Genomic DNA, 20,233 nt, shown 5'->3' on the forward strand with positions numbered 1-20,233 from the left:
CATCAAAAACACTAATAAAAATGAAAAAGTTGAAGTACAGAATGGAAGAAGGTGGAGCAATATATTTATCTGAAAAATACTGAATACATAAAAAACAATTAACATCAATAAATAGATAATTTAACGCTCTTCCTCTCTTCCAAATAAAATCAAAACAAATGAATAAAAATAAGAGATTCACTACAATTATATGTTACAACATAGTCACCTAAATGACTAAATAAGACATATTCACAATATTCCAATATTAGAATAAAAAAAGACATATCATCAGTTTTCCCTGAGAATATAAATCATAACACTCACATACTCCTAATGGGAAAATAGATTAGAGAAATAATATTAGAAAACAGTACATGCATGTTCCCTATAACTTGGCAATCCCATCCTGTGCTACATGATCAGCAGAAAGGTACACACATACTCATGAAGCACATGTGTAAAACTGTTGAAAGTTTTAGCATTAATTCTAAAAGTTTCAGACTGGAAACATCATAAATTTCCAGCAATATTAAAATAAGTAAGTATTGGGACATGCTTACAGAGTCAATAATATTTACTCATTAAAATGAGCAAAATACTTTGTGAAGAAATATCGCATCATAAGGTTAGTCAAAAAGAAATTAGACACAAATCAGTATGGACTGCATGATTCCTTTATGTAAACTTTAGAATCAGGCAAAACTAAGCTGCGGTGATAGAAGTCAGAAGCGTGCTTACCTTTGTGAGAGAGAAGGCTGAGTGACAGAGCACCTGAAAAGGCTTCAAAGCTGCTGGTGAGAACTGAGGATGTTCACTTTGTAAAAATTCACCAAGCCTTGGCAGCTCATGACAAGAGCCTAGGGTGATTACTGATGCCATAAACAAGAGTGTCAATTTGTTAAGTCAACAACAGGCGTCACTGTGCACTTACTCCTCATGTAGGATCTTTGTCCTTAGTGTGCTGTACATTGAGATTTAATGCTATAACTAGTACTCAAACAGTATTTTTCACTTTATGTTTCTGTGTGGGAGCAAACTGTTGAAATCTTTACTTAATGTATGCTAAACTGATCTTCTATATATAAAGAGAATTGAAAATGAATCTTGATGTGAATGGAAGAGGAGAGGGAGTGGGAAAGGGGAGGGTTGCAGGTGGGAGGGACGTTATCGGGGGGAAGCCATTGTAATCCATAAGCTGTACTTTGGAAATTTATATTCATTAAATAAAAGTTTAAAAAAAAGATTCACCAAAGGTTCTGCCTACCTTTGTACCGTCTGAGTAGATTTCAATAGAAATAATTCACTTTTTAAATAATAATACCGTATTAACTTCCACAGAAACTTCAGTTCCTCAAATTTTGTACAAGTACATGGCAGAAAACCATCTGGGCCAAGTGAGGGTTCCAGGGTTTACTGAGTATTGAAAAAGAGAAAGACTTCATTCCTTTCTATCTTCTATCCAAATATGTATGTAAATAAAGTGTAGGAGACCACGGCATGGCCTGAATTCTGTTAAAAGCCTAGATTTCAGAGACTACAGCATGGCTTGAATTCTGATAGCAAAGGTGACAACTCTTGCTATGATAACAATGGCAAAGGTCAGTTGACATTTTTGCCAAAGCAGCTAAGGAAACGCTGTGGGCTCTGGTAAACCGCAAGTGGGACGTTTGCCTCAGTTAATAATCAGTCCCCTTCAAGGTTCCTCAACATTGTGATTGTTTTACAGTTTTTCATTTTTAAATTTTATTTAAATCATACAAGCTTCATGTATTTTATATATTCAGATTTAGGAACATAATGATACCTCCCACCCTACTCTCCTCCCACCCACACTCCAGCCCTTCTTCCTCCTCTCTCTCCCATTTCCACTCTTAAATTTTACACAGATCTATTTTCAGTTTACTTAATGATTATAACATTAACTCTACACTATGTAAAATAGTTCAAAAAATAGTATAAAGAAAAAAACTCTGTTCCTCAACAGAAGAAGCAAGGCCTGTAAATACTCATTCAACTTCAAAATGTCCATCCCATGCCAATATATTACATTTTAGGTATTCTGTTAGTTACCTCTAATCAGGGAAAACATATGATATGTGTCTTATTGATATTGGCTTATTTTACTAAGTATAATGGTTTCCAGTTGCATCCATTTTGTTGCAAACAACATGACTTCACTTTTTAAATATAGCTGAGTAGGACTCCACAGTGTAAACATATCATAATTTTTTATACAGTGTTTAGTTGATGGACATCTAGGTTGAGTCCATATCTTAGCTATTGTGAACTAAGCTGCAGTGAATATGGGGTACAGATAACTCTCATAATGCTGATTTCCTTTGGTCTGGATAAATTCCCAGGAGTGTGATGGCTGGATCATATGGTAGGTCTATATTCAGATTTCTGAGGTATCCCCATACTGTCTTCCACAGTGGCTACACCACCTTACATTCTCACCAACAGTAGTAAAGATAGGTGGCAGACCAATTAATAACAGCTTTACACAGTGATCTGCCATTAAGGAGACCCAACAAAGCTAGTCCTCCCTCAAATGGCACAGATTTTGATGTGAAAAGGGCTTTGGGCGGAGCAGTTGTCATGACAGAAGCTGGCTTCCAACATGCATATCAGTTCCATCAGCCAAGAGCTGGGTCACTGGAAACTGAACTGCCCTGAGATCAAAGGACTGTCAAGTCAGAACTGCAGACCCTGTTGGCACTAAGCTGAAAAGGCCCTTCCCTCACCCCCACCTTGCATAGTAAATACTGCCATTGAGGGGGAAGCCTGGGGTCAGTAACACTGCAGGCAGGGCTGTAAACTTCCTTTTAGAGAGGCTTCCTATTCGATTCTAACCTTCTTTCTTCGGGCCAGGTTTCTTCCCAGGACAGCCAGCTAATGGGAGTGAATGGGATTTCTTCCCCAAGGAGGTTCACACATCCTTTATGATGCCTCTTATGGTACCCTATGTGAAAAGATCGATAGGTCTGTTCCTCACACATACCTGGCCAAAACTGAACACCCACCCAATTATTATCAATCCCTCCACCCCCATCAGTTTCTATTTGCTCTCATGAAGAAAATTTTCTCCTGGTTTGCATAACACCTTTTTTAGGTCCTCTAATAAGAACTCTGTTCTTTGTTTTAGACCATGTGTATTTAATCTTTTTGTTACTCTTCTTTGTTTCCTCCAGACTTGAAAGAATGAAATTCTAAATGATCATGCACATGAAACCTCAAGTGGAGATAGTTTCTGTGAGCTGGCACTGCTGGCTCCTCAAAAGGACACCTTCTGCTGGAATCCTGTCTTGGCTGCGGGTCCCTACTCAGCTGAAAGAAGTCCTCGCCCTAACTCCTGTCAGCAGCCAGGGTTTCCATAAGCAGAGGGAGCCCAGGGCTAGAAGCAGGCCAGACGGGCTCCATCCTGCAATTCCTTGCCAGCAGGTACATAATGAAACCAGGCTGGAATCTTATTGTAACAAATATTTGCCAATGAGCAATAGGATTTAGGTTTCAAGGAGAACAAGTTAGAAAAGACTCCATTAAGACTGTCCCTGCCTCCACAGTAGCTAATGTATAACCACTACATTTGCTCTTTGCAGATGATGTGTTAAAGACATACAAATACCCCTAGACTGCAAGACTTCAGTGGCTTGGTCTGTCTACTAGCCCCACTGTTTTTTTGGAATTTTGCTTTTTCTTACTTTAAACTTTGTTTCGTCACTTCTCACTGTTGTATCCAGTTTCATAAATCATCATTAATACCAGGATACCAATTTAGACTCATCTCACCTGTTTTCCTGCAACAATAACAGGAAGCAGTCTGATAATGTTCATTCATCTTCCCATTAACGGCAGTCATTGATGTCTTCTACAGGCCGGGAGAAGGGAATCCTCTAATCTTCCCTCTGAACTGCATTAAACCGGGGTACTCAGCTACGGTTTATGTGAGATTTCTCTGTGTGAGGGAATAACCAAAGTATTGCATTGTGTAGGTGTTTTTTAAATTTTTTTAATTGTTTTAATAGTACTAGATGTAAAGATTATAATTTGTAGTAGATGATGATTTTTGGTTATGATTTGAGTTTCATTAAAATTTATTTAGTGTAAATTTGTGAAACCAATGAATTCTAATACTTATTTTACGCTTTCAATGCTTTTGATAAATAAACTTCCTACAATTTCTTACTAAAAAAAATGCCATTCCTTTTTGACAAATATTCCTTAATAGAACATTGGACAGAATCTCCCTAGTGGTTCTAACACTAGTTTCATTCAAGTTGAGAAGAATTATATTTTCCTTTATTTGCCCTCACTTGCAATTTTTAGAGCTGAATTTCTGGAAGATTTCAGGTAAAATCCTGTGTATGTGCTGAAGTAGGAGAACAATTTCCAACGTCACAATGTAATTAGATCTGTGTGCCAGTAGCTTACAAAGCAGCATATTCATGTAAGTAAGCTTATCCTATAATGAATTAAGAAAGCTAATGAACTGATGGTTCCAAGGAAAGGCATAGGATTTTCTCATTCTTTAATTTTCTTAAGCAGAAATTCATAAAACTATAATTTTTGGAGATTAACATTGAAATATTATTAAACAGGCTTCTTTTCATAAGAAAAATTTTAAAATTGTGCATATTTTTTAAAATAGAGAGAGATACTTGAGTACTTATTTAATTATGTGTTTTAATTGCATTTTAAATTTCTGAATTATTTCCATGCTTTTTAATTTTTTTACTTATTTATTTTTACATAGAAACCTTTTATTTAAGGTATATAAACTTCATGCATTTCGTATATACAAATTTAAGAATATAGTGATTCTTCCCATCCACACTCCCAACCTTCTTCCTCCTTCCTCACCCAATCCCATTCTTATGTTTTGCATAGATATATTTTCAATTAACTTTACACACATATGATTAACTCTATACTAAGCAAAGAATACAACAAATATTAAAGAAAGAAAAAAAAAAAACCTGCTCCTCAACAATCGAGACAAAGGCTGTTCAGTCATAGCATCTCAAAGTGTCAATTTCACTCCTATAGATTACCTTTTAGGTACTCTATTAATACCACAGATCAGGGAAAACATGGCACTTGTCTTTTTGAGATTGGATAATTTCACTAAGTATAATGGTTTCCAGTTGCATCCATCTTGTTGCAAATGACAGGATTTCATTTTTTTTCTGCTGTGTAGTATTCCATGGTGTACATATACCATGATTTCTTTATGCAGTCTTCAATTGACAGACATCTGGTTTGATACCAAATCTTAGGTATTGTGAATTGAGCTGCAATAAACAGGGGGTACAGATCACTCTTTCATATGGTGAATTCATTTCCTTTAGGTAAATTCCCAGGAGTGGGATGATAGGGTTATATGGTAGGTCTATATTCAGATTTCTGAAGTATCTCCACACTGTCTTCCACAGTGGCTGCACCAGTTTACATTCTCACTAACAGTGGATTAGAGTACCTTTCTCCCCATATCCTTGCCAGCTTTTACTGTTAATTTCTGTGTGTGAGTCATTATAACGGGGGTGAGGTGAAACCTCATTGTGGTTTTGATTTCTTTTCCCTGATGGCTTGTAAGTCTGAGCATTTTTTCATGTGTCTGTTGGCCATTTGAACATCCTCTTTTGAAAAATGCCTGTTCAAGTCCTTTGCCCACTTTTTTGTTTAAAGATTCATTTATTTTTTATTTTTTAAAGATTTTAAAGATTTTAAAAGATTTTATTTTTTAAAGATTTTATTTATTTTTTGAGAGGTAGAGTTACAGACAGTGAGAGGGAGAGACAGAGAGAAAGGTCTTCCTTCCGTTGGTTCACTACCCAGATGGCTGCAATGGCCAGAGCTGCGCCAATCTGAAGCCAGGAGCCAGGTGCTTCTTCCTGGTCTCCTATGCAGGTGCAGGGGCCCAAGGACTTGGGCCATCTTCTACTGCTATCCCAGGCCATAGCAGAGAGCTGGATTGCAAGTGGAGCAGCCGGGACTAGAACCAGCACCCATATGGAATGCTGGTGCCGCAGGCAGAGGATTAACCTACTGCAGCACAACTCCAGCCCCGAATCATTTATTTTTATTTGAAAGTCAAAGTTACACAGAGAAATGAGAGGCAGAGAGAGAGAGAGAGAGAGAGAGAGCAAGAGAGAGGTCTTCTGTCTCTGGTTCACTCCCCAATTGGCCGCAATGGCCGGAGCTAATTGATCCAAAGGCAGAACACAAGAGCTTCTTCTGTGCAGGGGCCCAAGGACTTGGGCCATCTTCTACTGTTTTTCCTGACCTCAGCAGAGAGCTGGATCGGAAGTGGAGTAGTCAGGTCTTGAACTGGTGCCTATTTGGGATGCCGGCACTTCAGGCCAGGACGTTAACCCACTGCACCACAACATCAGCCCCTTGCCCACTTAACTGGATTGCTTGTTTGGTTGTTGAGTTTCTTGAGCTCTTTACAGTTTCTAGGTATTAATCTTTAATCGGTTTCATTGTTGGAAAATAGTTTCTCCCATTCTGTCAGTTGCCTCTTCACTTTGTTGCATGTTTCTTTTGCAGTGTGGAAGCTTCTAGGATTGATATAATCCCATTGATCAATTTTTGCTTTGATTGACTGTGCTTCTGCAGTCTTCCAGGAGTCTTTGCCTATGCCAATGTCTTGCAGGATTTCCCCAATGTTCGCTAATAATTTGATGGTATTGAGCCATAGATTTAGGACTTTGATCAATTTTGAGTGGATTTTTGTGTGAGCTGTAAAGTAGGAATCTTGCTTGATACTTGTGCATGTATCCTATTTTCGCAGCACCACTTGTTGAAGAGACTGTCCTTAATCTAGGGACTGATTTTAATCCTCTGTCAAAAATAAGTTGGTTGTAGATGCAAGGAGTGATTTCTGGAGTTTCTATACTGTTCCATTGGTCTATCCTTCTGTTCTTGTGCCAGTCAGTACCCGGCTGTTTTGTTTATAATTGCTCTGTAGTATGTCTTGAAATCTGGTATTGCGATGCTTCTAATTTGTTTTTGTGCTGTAAGATTGCTTTAGCTATTCGGTGTCTCCTGTGTTTCCATATGAATTTTGGCACTATTTTTTTCTAGATCTGAGAATAATGTCATTGGTGTATTGGTTGGGATTGCATTGAATCTGTAAATTACTCTTGGTGTTATGGACATTTTGATGATATTGATTCTTGTAATCCATGGACATGGAAGAGTTTTACATTTTGTGTGTGTGTCTTCTTCTATTTCTTTCTTTAATGTTTTGTAATTCTCATCATAGAGATCTTTGATCTCCTTGCTTAAATTCATTCCAAGGTATTTAATGTTTTTTAGTTATTGTTAATGGGATTTATCATAGAGGTTTCTTCTCAGCCATGGCGTTGTCTGTGTATACAAAGGCTATTCATTTTGGTGTGTCAATTTTATTTTACCAAATTCTTTCATGAGTTTCAGTAGGCTCTTAGCGGAATCTTTTGGTTCTCCTATATACAGAATCATGTCATTTGCAAATATGGCTAATTCAACTTCCTCCTTTCCATTCTGTATCTCTTTGATTTCTTTTTTCTTATCTAATGGCTCTGGCTGGAACTTCCGGTACTATATTGAATAGTATAGGTGAGAGTGGGTATCCTAGTTCTATATCTTAATGGGAATGCTTTTAACTTTTCCTCATTCAATAAGATGCTTGCCATTGGTTTGTCGTAAATTGCCGTGATTGTGTTGAGGAATGTTTCTTCTATATCCAGTTTGCTTAAGGTTTTCATCATGAAAGTATGTTGTATTTTATTAAATGCTTTCTCTGCATCTATTGAGATAATGATATGGTTTTTGTTCTTCAGTTTGTTAATGTGACGTATCACATTTATTGATTTGGAAATGTTGACCCATTCCTGCACACCAAGGATGAATCCCACTTGGTCTGGGTGAATGATCTTTCTGATGTGTTGTTGGATTTGATTGGCTAGTAATTAATTTATTGAAAATTTTTGCATTTATTTTCATCAGGGAAAATGGTGTATAGTTCTCTTTGTTGTATCTTTTTGTTGTTGTTGTTTAGGAATTAAGGTGATGCTGGCTTTTATAGAAGAAGTTTGGGATGATTCCTTCACTTTCAATTGTTTTGAATATCTTGATAAGAATTGTGATTAGTCCTTCTTTTAATGTTTGACAGATAATCAGTGAAGCTATCCAGTCCTGGAATTTTTTGGAGGGGGGAACAGGGTCTTTATTACTGATCAATTTCCAACTTGGTTATTGGTCTGTTTAGGTTTTCCATGTATACATGGATCAATTTTGGTAAGTTGTGTTTGTCCAGGAATCTATCCATTTCTTTTAGGTTTCCCTATTTGTTGGCATACAGCCCTTTGTCCTAATTTCTAATGATTCTTTATAGTTCTGTGCTCTCTTGTTACATTTCCTTTTTCATCTGATTTTATTGATTTGGTCTTTGTTGAGGTTGATTTGTTCTGAGAGGAGAAGCATGGTGGGGGCAAGAGGTGCAGAGTCATGACACAGACATCAGGAGTTGGGTAAAAGTGGACTAGAGGCAAGCAGCTCGCAGACTCATTTATTTCAGTTGGTGCAACAGCTTATATAGCCAAGGCAGCCAATCCAGTCAAGGAGTGGTTTATGCTGTAACCAATCACTGCCTGTTGTCTGGCAGGCTCCTTTGCCAGGTAGGTTCCAAACCCATTTCCTGAGTAACTGACGCTTGCTTGCCAGTGCTATCTTGGCATGGCTTCTCATTCCACCACAGATCTTCTCTCTACTTTTTTTTTTGTTTATTTGAACCAATGATGTATCAATTTTGTTTATTTTTCCAAAAAACAGCTCTTCATTTCATTTATTTTTTGTATTTTTTGTTTCAATTTTGTTTATTTTTTCTCTAATTTTAATTATTTCTTTTCTTCTACTAATTTTGACTTTAGTTTATTGTTGTTTTTCTAGGTTCTTGAGATGCATTGATAGCTCATTTATTTTGTATGTTTCAAATTTCTTGATATAAGCATCAACTGCTGTAAACTTCCCTCTTAACGCTGCTTTTGCTGTATCTCATAAGTTTCAATATGTTGTATTGTAATGATCATTCACTTCCAGAAATTTTTTGATTTCTCTTTTGATTTCTTCTTTGACTCACTGTTCATTCAAGGGCATGTTGTTCTATTTCCCATGTGTTTTCATATGTTTTAGAGATTCTTGAGTTGTTGATTTCCAGCTTCATTCCATTGTGTTTGGAGAAGATGCATGATATAATTTTGATTGTTTTGAATTTGCTAAGATTTGCTTTATGTACAAGCATGTGGGCCTAGAGAAAGTTCCAAGCACTGGTGAGAAGAATGTATATTTTGCAACTGTAGGATAAAAGTTCTGTAGATATCCATTAGGTCCATTTGGTCTATCATGTAGATTAGCTTTACTATTTCCTTGCTGAATTTTTGTCTGTTAGATCTGTCCATTGCTGAAGGTCACAAAGGATCCATGCAGTCCTTAGTGTGAGCATGAATCTCATAGCAATGACCCACCCAGGCAATCAGGGAGCCCCTTGTGGGGAGCAACTCGGACTAGACTAAGTTACTGGAATTAAGACTTATTCTATGCATCTGCTCTCCCACAATATGGCGCTGAGAAGGGAGTAACAACTTCTGCGCAGCTGCCTCTCGCCAATTTGATTGACTGAGCTGCAGGAGCTGATCTTGCTCCTGATTGGAGGAGAGCAGCGTACTCGGCATGTGGCTAGCAGAGTTGGGATTGGTGGAAGAGGACTATAAAGGAGGAGAGAGACAACATGCACGAGGAACATCTAAGAGGAACATCTGAAGGAACACCTGAGCAGCCCCCGAGAGAGCCGGCCGGCAGTGTGCCGCTCCCCTGCGGAAGTGGGGAAAGTGGCTAGGGGGAACCGCCCTTCCACGGAGGTGGAAGGGACAGTAGCCAACCCGGGAAGAACCAGCAGCAAACCCGGGGAGGGCCGAGCAGACAAAAGAACAGCGCAGGGTCCTGTGTCGTTCCTCCACGAAGAGGGGGAGCGACACCCCTGAGCACATGGAGCTGCCCACAGTGCCTGCCCAGAAACCCAACCACAATCTGCACCATCTCATGGAGCAACAGTGTTTCCACAGTCCCAATCACAAGGCTCTCACAGAACAGGTAGCCAAGGTCCACTCTGCCCTGCCTATCCATCCTGTCTATAGAGAGGTGGAGTTGCTGTCAGAGACAGCTGCCTTGGGTACTCCACCCAGGAATCCTAAGCCCCAGAGCCTATGACATGCTGGGAGCTGAGGGAACCTTACAATCCTATGTGAGTGCCCAAATCCCTGTCAATCCTCCCAGCCAGACTCAGGCATCTCTTTTCAGCTCATTGCTGGGCATTAGGACACAAGCTGTTACAGCTGTTACAGCTGTTACAGATGTCCAAAATGGAGCCCACTCTTCCTCAGCTAGTTGCAGGGCACAGTTGCTGGAGGCTGGGGAGAGAGAGATGTGCTCCTTTTTTTTCACTAGGTTGGCAGGTACACTGTCCTCCACAGGGCTGCAGTCCAGCCTCATGCCAGGAATTCCCTGTAGCTTTATTGCCAGTGGCTTGGGCTGCTATAGTCTGGTCTCACCTCATTCTCCAAAGCTGGTGCTTAAGCTCTCAGCTGCTGGGGCTTTATCCTATTTTTAAAAAAATATTCTTCAAATAGACTGTGGTCGTTTGATAATATCCTTTCCTTTATTGCTATTTAATTCCTATTCTATACCTGTATATTCAACATTCCCTCTTGGATGTTTAGCAAATGTCTCAAACATAATAAGTCCCAATTTGAACTCTTTGCACACCAATTCTACACTTAAAGTCTGATTCTATTTTTCTATGTGACCAAATATCTCAACCTTACAGTTTTTGGTCAACATCTTAGCTTCATCCATGACCTTCTCTGTCTTTTACATTCCCACATTTAACCTATCAGCCTATTTTATTAGTTCACCCTTGAAAATAGTTTTAATATCTTCCTACTTCTGTCCACATCTATTGCTTACAACTACATTCCATGAACAAATCACCAATCTCCATCAACTGAAATCTTACAGTCTCCTCATTGGTGTTCTTACTTTTATCTTCTTGCAACTACAATTCATTTTTAGCAAAGCACCTAAAATAATCCTTCTATCCTTCTATCCTTCTATCCTTCTATCCTTCTAACAAGTGGTTTATTCCATCCTTTTCCTGTGCAAACCATCCAATAAAAGCCAAGGTTCCTGTGTAGGTTGGTACATTTCCTCCTCATCTGCCCATCCCTCTGCAATGTGCTCTAAGCTCATTTTTCTACACTGTCCTCTTTACTCAACCCCATGCTAATACTAACTGATAGACTTAAAAAGGAGAGAACTATCCAACATGGGAAGTGGGATACACAGCATACTCATAGAATGGCAGATGTCCTAAACAGCACTCTGGCCTAGAATAAGCCCTTAAGGCATTCAGATCTTGCTGAAGAGCCCATGAGAGTATTTTAGGCATAGAAAGCCAAGACACCCTGGCAAAAAAAAAAAAAAAAAAAAAAAACACTAAATGAAAGATCTCTGCGAGTGAGATCCCAGTGGAAAGAACAGGAGGTTCCGTTCTCTGAATGGAGGAGAGAACTTCCACTTTGACTATGACCTTGTCTGAATAAGATTGAAGTCAGCGAACTCAAGAGGCTTCCATAGCCTTGGAAACTCATGACTAGAGCCTAGGGAGATTACTGACGCCATAAACAAGAGTGTCAAATTGTTAAGTCAACAACAGGAGTCACTGTGTACTTACTTACTTACTTACTCCTCATGTGAGATCTCTGTCCTTAATGTGTTGTCCAATGTGAATTAATGCTATAACTAGTACTGAAACAGTATTTTACACTTTATGTTCTGTGTGGGTGCAATCTGCTGAAATCTTTACTTAATATAGACTAAATTGATCTTCTGTATATAAAGATAATTGAAAATGAATCTTGATGTGAATGGAATGGGAGAGGGTGTGGGAGATGGGAGGAGTGCGGGTGGGAGGGAAGTTATGGGGGGGGAAGACATTGTAATCCATAAACTGTACTTTGGAAAATTATATTTACTAAATAAAAGTTTAAAAAAAAATATTAGTCACCGGGGGTCAACCCTGGGGCTAAAGCCCTGGCCTATAGTGCTAATGTTCAATATGGAAGCCGATTGGAATACCAGTTGCTCCACTTCTGATCCAGCTTCCTGCTAATGTGCTTGGGAAAGCACTGAAAGATATGCTGCTTACTTTCTATATTCTTGCAATTAATTTCCTGACTCAGCAATTTTGTATATAAAATCACATATCTAACAAAGTATCAATTCTGTCCTCCTCTACCCTATATTCTTTATTTAGGAATATTTATTTCTAGGACCAATGCTGTGGTGCTGGGCATCTCATACGGGTGCCACTTCAAGTACCGGCCCTTGCACTTCTGATCCAGCTCCCTGCTAATGCACCTGGGAATGCATTGGAGAATGGTCCAAGTCCTTGGGCTCCTGCACTCATGTGGGAGACCTGGAAGAAGCTTCTGGATCCTGGCTTTGGATCAGTGCAGCTCAGCCATTGCAGCCATTTGGGGAGTGAATCAGCAGTTGGAATACTCCTCTCTCTCTCTACCTCTCTCTATAATTCTGTCTTTAGAATAAATAAAAATAAATCTTTCAAAAAATAATTATTAGTTACAGCACTGTTTTTATAATGACCTAATTTTCTCTGAACATTTTAATAAAGCTTGATTCATGTGGAAGCATCATATTCTTGGTTAGAGTTTCTCTTTAATTTCTATAACAGAAAACCTTGTGTGTACCATCATTGTACTGAAAGCTTTCTTTGTTACATATCAGTGTCACCATCAACTCCTGTTTTTTTGTTTCCTTGTTGACTTTCAATCTTGGTTTGTCAGTACATTACCCCAGTAGCTTGCACTTCATCTCTAGGGAATAGTAAAAATTGGAAGGTTCCCAGAGAAAGAAAACTACCACAGACTGGCTAAACATCAGAATTTTCATCAAATACTCTAAATTCATTGTGCCAGAGCTGACTGTAAGGTATTTCTTGGGTGCTACTTTACCTATCAGTGTGTCAGTCCTTATGTTTTGACTTGAAAATTTATTCACTCATTTCTTATTACCCACATGAAAAGGTTGAAATTAAGGGATTGATTGAACATTAGATTATCAATCAACCTGATGAAGGTATAGGTCCTCACCATATAGTTAATTTTTCTGATAAAACCACTGTTTTTAATTATTGTTTTTTGCTTCTGGTGAAATGTGTTCTATTTAATCACCTAACTTTTACTCCTTTAATCTTTTCACTTCTTGATCACTCAATTACTTAATCATGTGATAATAATCTAAAATGCAGTGTTGTTCATGAAAACTCTCAAAAGAACAGTGGTTTTCCTGTTTTTTATTTCTGAGACTTCAAGTTGCACAGTTGGACAAAGTGGTTTTTGTAGTTAACACTATGCCCTCAAGTATATTGTTATCATCACAATAAAAAAAAAAACTACTTCTTTCCATTCAGGCTCAGAAAGAAGCTGCAAAGTGTTCTCTATAATAAAATTATAGGTAAAATAATTAGTCTAAAAACCTATAAGCAATATCCTAGGAATTATTTACAGTATAGCAACCAACAGGCCTATTATTTTTCCATTTCTGTTTTGCCTCAAAATTTCTTTTTCAACATTTGTATATAAATAGTAAATCCAGAAATGAGATATTTTATTAAGTATTATAATTTTATGTATCTTCAACTTTTAGCTTTCTGTTAGTTCCTTCTAAAAAATGCATACTGGGAAAATACACTATCACAAGTGAAGTATCCCATTGCCTAGGTAAGAACTTTCTTCCTGGGGTAAGTAAATATAGAAGAAAAAGTCTACTTCTTTAAAATATTTATTTTACTTATTTGAAAGAGTTTCAGAGAGAAGTAGAGACAGACAGACAGACACACACACACACACACACACAGAGAGAGAGAGAGAGAGAGAGAGAGAGAGAGAGGTCTTCCATAGGCTGGTTCACTCCCCAGATGACTGCAATAGCCAGAGCTGAGCTGATATGAAGCTAGGAGCCAGGAACTTCTTCCAGGTCTCCCACGCAGGTCCAGGGGCCCAAATCCTTGAGTCATCTTCTACTGTTTTCCCAGGCCATAGCAGAGAGCTGGATTGGAAGTGGAGCAGCCAGGACTCAAACTAGCTCCCATATGGGATGCCAGTGCTGCAGGCTGGGGCTTTAACCCACTGCCCCACAGCGCCAGCCTCATCTACTTTTTGCACTGTGAAGAATTCAAACAAGTTAGCATAGCACTAACTCAGAAGATTATTTCATTTAACTTAAAAGTTAATTTTTCTTAGAGCATATTGAGTATACATTTTTTACTAAGGAATTTATTGACATATTAGATTCTCAGGTTCATGGCAAATGAATAATAACTATAACGATTCCAATCAATTTTCATATTAATGTGCTGTTAATACAAAGAGAACAGAGTCAATATAGTCATAGATACGATTCTAATACACTGCTCTTTACCTCTCCCCCACTCCTTCCCTCCCTTCCTTCCTTCCTTCATTCTTTTACTTTCTTCTTTTTATTTCTTTTTATAAATTTTAAGATATTTTAATTTATATTATAGTCAAAAGCTTAATGCTCCACTACATAAAGAATTGAACAATTCAAAAAAGAAAAGGACCTTAGTTCAGTGGGAATATAGGCAAGGGATATAAATAATAATCAAATTAAAATTTAAAAATTTCACTCAAATTAGTGAATATTAAAATAATAACAGGTCATTAAAACTATAGTCATATTTCACTCCTTTTTAAAAAGATTATTTTATTTGAAAGGCAGAGTTACAGAGAGGCAGAGGCAGAGAGAGCAAGAAAGACAGAGAGAGAGAGGTCTTCCATCCGCTGGTTCACTCCCCAGATGGCCGCAACAGCTGGAGCTGTGCTAATCCAAAGCCAGGAGCCAACAACTTCTTCCAGATCTCCCACGTGGGTGCAGGGGACCAAGGACTTTGGCCATCTTCTACTGCTTTCCCAGGCCATAGCAGAGAGTTGGATCAGAAGTGAAGCTGCTGAGACTCGAACTTGGTGCCTAGATGGGATGCTGGCACTGCGGGTGGTAACTTTACCCACTACACCACATCACCGGCCCCCCATTAATTTGACAAAGATATAAAAATTTGATAACACTATGTTTGCAGTAATACTGATGATACACACTTTTTTTGGTTTTTGGTTTTTGTTTTTGCTTTTTTTTTTTTTTTAATTTTAGCTCCCACATATAAGGGAGAACATGCAGATTTTGTCTTTCCTTCTCAGGATTATTTCACTCAACATCAAGTCCTCCAGTTGCACCTATTTATCCATTTTGAGACAAATGGTACAATTTTATTCTTTTTTAGAGCTGAATAATTTTCCATTGTATATCTATTTCTACATCTGTATCTATCTACCACATTTTCTTTATCCACCCATCTAGGCAGGTCGTTTGATTTCATTTGATGTGTCAGTAGTGGGAATTTTGGATCATAGAGTAAAACTATATTAGTTTTTAAAACTAGATTAGTTTTTAAAGAAATCTCCACACTGCATTCCACAGTGACTGAACTGATTTATATAACCACCAACAGTGTGTAAGAGTTACCCTTTCAAAGTATGGTTATCTTCTTAGAATTGTATATATGAATTCTGTTCTCTTTATAGTAATCTTAAAAATAAGATACCTTCTACAGCAATCTAAAAAAAAGTCTCTTTCTTCACATCCTCACCAGCATTTGTTACTCTGTCTTTTGGATAATAGCCATTCTGACAGGGTGAGGTGATATCTCATTGTGGTTTTGATTTGCAGTTTCAATGATGGCTTCGATGTTGAGCAATTTTTCTGTCTATTTGATAGCCATTTGTATTTCTTCTTTTTTTTCTCATTTTATTTAGCTGATTTTATTATGGCTTAAAGTGGGGTCTTCATGTTCATCTCCAGATCTAGCTAGTGAAGGTATGATGCTTCAGATCAATATTAAGGCTTCAAAGAGTGTGGCAATCTATTTTCTTTCTTAGATTTGTATATGTCAACTTACTTTATAATTTTTTAACTTTATTCAAGATGCACAAGTTTCATGTATTTTATATATTCAAATCCATGAATATAGTGATGCTTCCTACACTAACCTCTCTCCTACTCATGCTCCCACAAATTCTTCCTTCTCTCTCTTCTATTCCTATTCTTAATTTTAAAAAGATCTATTTTCATTTAACTTTACACTCATAAGATTAACCCTACACTAAATAAAGAGATCAACAAATAGTATGAAGAAAAAAAAACACTATTCCTCAACAGTCAAGACAAGGACTGTAAAAAAATCATCAAATGTTGAAATATCAATTTTACTTCTCTCGATTACTTCTTAGGTACTCTATTTTAGTTACCACACATCAGCGACAACATATGGTATTTGTGTTTTTAGGATCGGATAATTTCACTAAGTATATAGTTTTCAGTGGTATCCATTTTGTTGAAAACAATAGGATTTCATTTTTTTAACCTCTGTATAGTATTTCATAGTGTATACATACCATAATTTCTTTTCCCAGTCTTCTGCTGATGGACATTTGGGTTGATTCCACATCTTAGCTATTGTGAATTGAGCTGCAATAACCCTGGGGGTATAGATCACTCTTTCAGATGCTGATTTCATTTCCTTTCAGTAAATTCCCAGGAGTGGGATGACTGTATCATATAGTAGGTCTATATTTATATTTCTGAGATACCTCCACACTGTGTTCCACAGTAGCTGCACCAGTTTACATTCAAACCAACAGTGGATTAGTATACTTTTCTCTCCACATCCTTCCCAGCATTTCTTGGTTCTTGTTTTCTAAATGAGAGTCATTCTAATAAGGGTGAGGCAAAATGTCATTGTGGTTTTGATTTGCATTTCTCTAATGGCTAGTGATCTTGAACATTTTTTCATGTGTCTGTCGGCCACTTGAATTTCCTCTCTTGAAAAATGCCTGTTCTAGGCCTTTGCCCGTTTCTTAACTGGATTGTTTGTTTTGTTGTTGAGTTTCTTGAGATCTTCATAGATTCTGGATATTAATCCTTTATCATTTTCATAGTTTGCAAATATTTTCTCCCATTCTATTGGTTGCCTCTTCACTTTACCGAGTGTTTCTTTTGCAGTATAGAAGTTTCTCATCTTGGTGTAATCTCTTTTGTCAATTTTGGCTTTGATTGCCTGTGCTTCTGGGGTCTTTTCCAAGAAGTCTTTGCGTGGGTTAATGTCTCAAGGAGGTTTCCCCAAGGTTCTCTGATATTTGATGTTATCAGGTCATAGATTTAGATCTTTGATCCATCTTAAGTGGATTTTTGTGTAAGATATAAGGTAAGGGTCTTGTTTCATACTTCTGCACATGGAGATCCAGTTTTCCCAGCACCATTTGTTGAAGAGACTGTCCTTGGTCTAGGGATTGATTTTAGCTCCTTTGTCAAGGATAAGTTGGTTGTAGATGCGTGGGTTGATTTCCAGAGTTTCTATTCTGTTATACTGGTCTAAATGTCTATTTTTTTTTTGCCAGTACCAGGCTGTCCTGTAGTATATCTTAAAATCTGGTATTTTAATGCCTCTGGCCTTATTTTTGTTGTACAAGATTGTTTTATCTATTTGAGGTCCTGTGTTTCCATATGAATGTTAGCATTGCTTTTTCTATAGCTGAGAACAATGTCATTGGTATTTTGACTATGGTTGTATTGAATTTGTAAATTGCTTTCTGTAATATGGACATTTTGATGATATTAATTCTTCCAATCCATGAACATGGACAATTTTTTCCATTTTTTCATGTCTTCTATTTTTTGAATGTTTTGTAATTTTTATCACAGAGATTTTTGTACCTCCTTGCCTAATAGGCAATTTATTTAAATACCTTGCCTAAGGTGTTTAATTGTTTTTAATGCTTATTGTGGATGGGATTGATCTTAGAAGTTCTTTCTCAGCCATGGTATTGTTTCTGCATATAAGGGTTATTAATTTTTGTGTGTTAATTTTACATCCTGCCACTTTACTTAACTCCTTTATTAGTTCCAATGGTCTCTTAAGGGAGTCTTTGCTTCCATTTATATAGAATCATGTCATTTGCAAATAGGGATAGTTTGGCTTCCTCCTTTCCAATTTATATCCCTTTGATTTGTTTTCCTTGCCTAATGACTCTGGCTAAAACTTGTGTATTTCTTCTTTTGAGGTCTATTGAGGTCTTTTGTCCTTTTTTTGACCGTATTGGTTAATTTGTTGTTATTGAGTTTATTGAGATGCTGATATACTCAGGATATTAATCCTTTGTCAGATAGGTTGCTTCCAATTTTTTTCCTAATCTGTTGTATGTCTCTTCATTCTGTTAATTATTTACTTTTCTGTGCAGAAGCTTCTGAATTTGAAATAATCCCATTTGTCTAGTTTTACCTTTGTTGCTTGTGCTTTGAGGGTCTTATCTAAGATATAATTATCTACAACAATGTCTTAAGAATTTCCCTCACATTCTCTTCTAGCAACCTTACATTTGTTAAAGATACTGGATTTGCAGTAGAAAATCTTCTCACAAAAGAAGCAGAAGGTCCAGAAGGCTTCAGGGGTTAATGCTACCAAATCTTTAAATGAGAAATGATACTAATTCGACACAAATTTTTTTAACATTTATCTAGTAAATATAAATTTCCAAAGTACAGTTTATGGATTACAATGTCTTTCCCCCCTATAACTTCCCTCCCACTCGCACCCCTACCATTCCATTCACATCAAGATTCATTTTCAATTATCTTTATATACAGAAGATTGATTTAGTATATATTAAGTACAGATTTCATCAGTTTGCACCCACACAGAAACACAAAGTGTAAAATACTGTTTCAGTACTAGTTATAGCATTACTTCACACATTAAGGACAACACATTAAGGACAGATCCCACATGAGGAGTAAATACACAGTGACTCCTGTTGATGACTTAACAATTTGACACTCTTGTTTATGGTGTCAATAATCTCCCTAGGCTCTAGTTATGAGTTTCCAAGGCTATGGAAGTCTTTTGAGTTTGCCGACTTCGATCTTCGGACTTCGATCAGGGTCATAGTCAAAGTGGAAGTTCTCTCCTCCTTTCAGAGAAAGGTACCTCCTTCTTTGATGGCCCCGTTCTTCCCACTGGGATCTCACTCGCAGAGATCTTTCCTTTAGTTCCTCTTTTTTTTTTTTTTTTCCAGAGTGTCTTGGATTTCTATGCCTAAAATACTCTCATGGGTTCTTCAGCCATATCTGAATGCCTGAAGGGCTGATTCTGAGGCCAGAGTACTGTTTAGGACATCTGCCATTCTATGGGTCTGCTGTGTATCCCGCTTCCCATGTTGGATCGTTCTCTCCCTTTTTGATTCTATCAGTTAGTATTAGCAGACAGTATTCTTGTTTGTGTGATCTCTTTGACTCTTAGACCTATCAGTGTGATCAATTGTGAACTGAAATTGATCACCTGGACTAGTGAGATGGCATTGTTACATGCCACCTTCATGGGATTGAATTGAAATCCCCTGGCACATTTCTAACTCCACCATTTGGGGCAAGTCCAATTGAGCATGTCCCAAATTGTATATCTCTTCCCTCTCTTATTCCCACTCTTATATTTAACAGGGATCACTTTTCAGTTAAATTTAAACACCTAAGAATAATTGTGTGTTAATTACAGAGTTCAACCAATGGTACTAGAACAAAAAAAATACTAAAAGGGATAAAATATTAAACTGTACATCAATAGTCAGGACAAGTCTGATCAAGTCACTGTTTCTCATAGTGTCTATTTCACTTCAACTGGTTTCCCCTTTGGTGTTCAGTTAGTTGTCGACACAAATTTTTATAGAAAATTTAGGAAGAGCCACTACTTGACAAATCCATGAATTGAACATTTCTCTGATATCAAAGTCAATGCAAGCAAAGAAATCATAGACCCATCGTACTTCACAGAAACAGATGCAACAGTTCATAACATGTTAATGTATCTCTTAACAACAGTTTTTATAAAGGTAAAACTACTATGATGAAGTGAGATGAATCATAGGAATACAAATTTTTCTTACCAATTGAAAATCAATTGTTGTAATTCATCAAGTTCAAAGAATTCAATTCAACCCCCTAAATATAATCACTTCATTGGATGCAGAGAAAGCATTTGATGAATATATCAGAAAACAAAAAATAG

General features: G+C 37.4%; 1 long non-coding RNA gene across 3 annotated transcripts in view; it reads right to left on the reverse strand.

Annotated features, from left to right (window-relative positions):
- Positions 1–20,233, reverse strand: part of LOC127483275 (uncharacterized) — a 56,982-nt gene that overhangs the window by 16,216 nt on the left and 20,533 nt on the right. For 2 of the 3 annotated variants that reach the window (XR_011378277.1, XR_011378275.1), the window contains one exon: positions 3,772–3,937. This is a non-coding gene — a long non-coding RNA (uncharacterized lncRNA). Of the gene's footprint in view, positions 1–910; positions 1,286–2,835; positions 2,945–3,771; positions 3,938–20,233 lie in introns of those variants that run through there. The other variant, XR_011378276.1, reaches the window with a different exon arrangement.

The sequence above is a fragment of the Oryctolagus cuniculus genome, chromosome 8 (assembly GCF_964237555.1).
Source record: "Oryctolagus cuniculus chromosome 8, mOryCun1.1, whole genome shotgun sequence".
NCBI classification, from domain to species: Eukaryota; Metazoa; Chordata; class Mammalia; order Lagomorpha; family Leporidae; genus Oryctolagus; species Oryctolagus cuniculus.